Consider the following 4,837-nt stretch of genomic DNA (forward strand, 5'->3'; position numbering starts at 1 on the left):
ATTCTCCAGAAAATGCCATTTTCTACATTTCAGCAATGTTTTTTGTGATTTTTCTTCATTTTTTTTACTTTTGAAAAATTGAAAAAAATACTTGTGCTTTGAGTTTTTATCTGATTTTTTTTGTGCTTCTGTTTGACCACTGAAAGGAATATCCTACCAATTTTAAAGTCATTTGAAGGTCGTTTGAGTATACTTGTAGTTATGCCCTTTGTTATGCCAATATCACTACAATTAGTGCTTTTTGGTGCATGACTAGGGGAAACCCAAGTGAATTACAACCATTTGACCCTGAGATTGATAGGACATTCCACATAGGAAGTAGGCATCCTAGGAATCCATCTTTGCATGCTGAATATTCAGTGACATTTCCTGATTCTTCTGATTCTCATCACATTCCTGACACTCCTCATTCTTTGCATTCTGAGCATACTGTATATTCTGAGCATTTTCATACTGATAACATGGCTCAACCTCCTCCACCTCATGAGAGAACCATGAGTGAGCTCACTGCACCAGAGTTCACTTATGATAGTTTATGCATACAATACCCTGAGGAGGAGGTTCCATATGTGCTGAAAACTGGTTTAATACACTTGTTGCCAAAGTTTCATGGTCTTGCAGGTGAGGACCCATGCAAACACTTGAAGCAGTTTCATGTCGTCTGTTCCACCATGAAGCCTGCAGATGTACAAGAGGACCATGTATACTTGAAGGCTTTCCCTCATTCTTTGGAGGGTAATGCGAAAGACTGGCTGTACTACCTAGCACCCAGGTCCATCACAAGCTGGGATGACCTCAAGAGATTGTTCCTTGCCAAGTTCTTTCCTGCTTCAAGGACAACAGCCATAAGGAAGGAGATTTCTGGCATCAAGCAGCAATCTGGGGAGACCCTTTATGAGTACTGGGAGAGGTTCAAGAATCTCTGTTCAAGCTGTCCACACCATCAGATTTCTGAACATCTCCTCCTGTAGTATTTTTATGAAGTCTTACACCACATGGATCGAAATATGATTGATGCCGCAAGTGGTGGTGCCCTTGGTAACATAACCCTAGCTGCAGCCAGACAATTAATAGAGAACATGGCTTCAAATTCTCAACAATTTGGCACAAGGAGTGATGCCATAGTTGTTAGAGGTGTTCATGATGTAGGAGCAGCCGAGTACAAAAAGAAGTTGGAAAGTAAGATTGATGCTCTTACCACACTGGTCAATCAACTTGCTTCCAATCAGAGAGCTCCAGCTGCAAGAGTTTGTGGCCTTTGTACATCTGTTGATCATTTTACAGACTCTTGCCCAGCATTGCAACAACAACAGGCTTCTTCTTCTACACCAGTGGATACCCCTCAGGCCTATGCAGCAAATATTTTCAACAACAATAGGCCCCAACAGCAACAACAAAACCACCATGATTTGTCAACCAACAGATATAATCCAGGATGGAGGAATCACCCTAACTTGAGATAGGGAAACCAGGGTAACCAGCAGCCCCAACAATTTCAAAATGTGCAACCACCTTCACAACAAAGAGTTGCACCTGCACCACAAGCTGCTCCTGTTCCACCTGTACCCACACCAGCTCCTGCTGCAGCACCTGCACCTTCTTCTTCTACTTCATTGGAGGAGTTAGTCAGGATGATGACCCTTCAAAATATGCAATTTCAGCAGGAGACTAGGGCCTCAATCGAGAGTTTGACAAATCAAATGGGGCAGATGGCCACTCAGCTAAACCAGGCACAGGCTCAGAATTCTGACAAGCTTCCATCACAGACAGTGGAAAATCCTAGGAATGTGAGTGCCATTACTTTGAGATCTGGGAAGAACATTGAAGTTCCCACTTCCGAGCCTACACCTCCAAAGGAAGCCGACCCTGCCACACTTCAGAGAAAGCGTGATGCTCATGCAGCTGATCCTTCCACATCTGGTGCGACTTCTACACCTTCCATACCTCTTCCTTTCCCTCCAAGAGCCATTCCAAGCAAAAAGATGGAAGAGGTTGACAGGGAGATCTTAGAAACTTTCAGGAAGGTGGAGGTGAACATACCTCTGTTGGATGCCATAAAATAGATTCCCAGATATGCAAAGTTCTTGAAGGAGCTATGCACGCACAAAAGGAGGCTAAAAGGAAACGAAAAGATCAGCATGGGCAGAAACGTGTCAGCATTGATAGGTAAATCTGTTCCTCAGATTCCTGAGAAGTGCAAGGACCCAGGTACATTTTGTGTACCTTGCATCATAGGTAACAATAAATTTGAAAATGCAATGCTTGATCTTGGTGCTTCAATAAATGTAATGCCTTTGTCTATTTTTAAATCTCTTTCTCTTGGACCCCTGCAACCTACGGGTGTGGTGATTCAGTTGGCAAATAGAAGTGTTGCCCACCCCGCAGGTTTGGTTGATGATGTTTTGGTTCGTGTTGGTGAATTGATTTTCCCAGCTGATTTTTACATTCTTGACATGGAAGAGGGATTTTCACATGGTTCTGCACCAATCATTTTAGGCAGACCATTTTTGAAAACTGCACGAACCAAAATTGATGTCCATGCAGGTACTTTGTCCATGGAGTTTGATGATATTGTTGTGCGATTCAACATTCTGGATGCCATGAAACATCCTTCTGAGGATCATTCTGTTTTTCACGTGGATATTATTGATGATGCTGTTGATAGATTGATTTCTGATTTCCACTCTTTGCATACATTAAAACATTCATCCGTGTCTGAGTTATCTGAATTTGCATGCATTGATGTTCTTGATTCTAATTCTGATTCTGATTCTGATGATGCTCAATATGATGTGGATAATGTTGAATGTACAGAGTTTGACTCTCTGGATGTTGTACCTATTCACTTTGATGTTATACAATCAGGTTGCACTAACCATGTTGCAGGAAGTACATATGCATTTGATTGTTATGCTCAGGTATAGGCTATGGAACCCATTTCTCCCTCCCCTCTGGTTCCTGATATTCAGCCAGCATCCAGTACTCTAGAGTTGAAACCACTGCCAAACAACCTCAAGTATGTCTACTTAGAGGAGGAGAACAAACTGCCTGTCATCATTTCCACCTCTCTCACTGCTGAACAAGAGCAGAGGTTGTTGCAAGTTCTTAAGAAGCATAAGAAGGCAATTGGATGGACATTGGCTGACATCCCTGGTATTAGCCCATCAACATGCATGCATAGGATATTGTTGGAAGATGGAGCAAAGCCAGTGAGACAGCCACAGAGGCGACTCAACCCTGTCATCTCGGATGTTGTAAAGAAGGAGGTGACCAAGCTTCTACAAGCTGGGATCATCTACCCCATTTCTGACAGTCAATGGGTTAGCCCCATCCATGTTGTTCCAAAGAAGACTGGCCTCACTGTAGTCAAGAATGAAAAAGAGGAGCTAATTCCAACAAGAGTGCAAAACAGTTGGAGGGTTTGCATTGACTACAGAAGGCTAAACCAAGAAACCAGAAAAGACCATTTCCCCCTGCCTTTTATTGATCAGATGCTTGAGCGCTTGGCAGGTAAGTCCCACTATGGCTTTCTTGATGGGTTTTCTGGTTATTTTCAAATTCACATTGCACCTGAGGACCAAGAGAAAACCACATTCACCTGCCCCTTTGGCACTTTTGCCTATAGGAGGATGCCGTTTGGCCTATGCAATGCCCCTGGCACATTCCAGCGGTGCATGCTAAGCATTTTTAGTGATTTTCTTGAAAAATGCATAGAGGTGTTTATGGACGACTTTACTGTATATGGGTCCTCATTTGATGCATGTTTGGATAGTTTGGACAGAGTTTTAAACAGGTGCATCCAATCTAACCTTGTTCTCAATTTTGAGAAATGTCATTTCATGGTAGAACAAGGCATAGTATTGGGGCACATAATTTCAAAAAAGGGCATTGAAGTTGACCCTGCCAAGATCTCAATTATTTCACAATTGCCTTACCCCTCTTCTGTGCGAGAGGTTCGTTCTTTTCTTGGCCATGCAGGGTTTTACAGGCGCTTCATTCAAGACTTCAATAAGAAGGCCCTCCCACTGTCCAACCTATTGCAAAAGGATGTTGACTTCATCTTTGATGAAGGATGCAAAGAGGCTTTTGATTGCCTCAAGAAGGCCCTGACCACAACTCCAATCATTCAGGCGCCCGACTGGACAGCCCCATTTGAGCTTATGTGTGATGCATCCAACTATGCATTAGGGGTTGTTCTAGCTCAAAGGATTGATAAGCAGCCGAGGGTAATCTACTACGCCTCCAGGAGATTAGATGTTGCCCAATCAAATTACACCACAACAGAAAAAGAGCTCCTTGCAGTAGTTTTTGCACTTAAAAAGTTTCGCTCTTATCTGCTTCGTTCTCCTGTTGTTGTGTTTACTGACCATGCAGCTCTTAAGTACCTGTTGAAGAAGGCAGAATCAAAACCTCGGCTGATAAGATGGATGCTCTGGCTCTAAGAATTTGATTTGGAGATCCGTGATAGGAGCAGAGCACAAAACCTGGTTGCAGACCACCTAAGCAGGATTGAGAGGTCTACCGATGATGCTTCACCGATCCGGGATGACTTTCCCGATGAAAGTTTGTTGACACTCTCTACTTCTTCCTCACCTTGGTTTGCTAACATTTTTAATTATCTTGCTGCTTCTGTTTTTCCTCCCCTAGCATCCAGAGCTCAATGTGATAAACTCAAGAGCGATGCTAGGTATTACATTTGGGATGACCCCTATCTGTGGAAAATGTGCAGTGATCAGGTTACCAGGAGATGCATTCCGGACCATGAGATTGACTCGGTCCTCAAATTTTGTCATTCATCTGCACCTGGTGGTCACCTTGGCACACAAAGGACAGCTCG

General features: G+C 43.2%; 1 non-coding gene and 1 pseudogene across 1 annotated transcript; one reads left to right on the forward strand and one right to left on the reverse strand.

Annotated features, from left to right (window-relative positions):
- Nucleotides 1-248: 248 nt before the first annotated feature.
- On the forward strand, nucleotides 249-4,442 carry LOC146885429 (uncharacterized; annotated as a pseudogene).
- LOC114171340 (small nucleolar RNA R71) lies at nucleotides 843-949 on the reverse strand. The gene has a single exon (XR_003601440.1). It is a non-coding gene; the product is annotated as a small nucleolar RNA R71 (small nucleolar RNA).
- Nucleotides 4,443-4,837: the final 395 nt, after the last annotated feature.

Source organism: Vigna unguiculata, chromosome 6, assembly GCF_037176805.1.
Source record: "Vigna unguiculata cultivar grain cowpea cultivar isolate G323 ecotype 2 chromosome 6, ASM3717680v1, whole genome shotgun sequence".
In the NCBI taxonomy this organism is placed as follows: domain Eukaryota; kingdom Viridiplantae; phylum Streptophyta; class Magnoliopsida; order Fabales; family Fabaceae; genus Vigna; species Vigna unguiculata.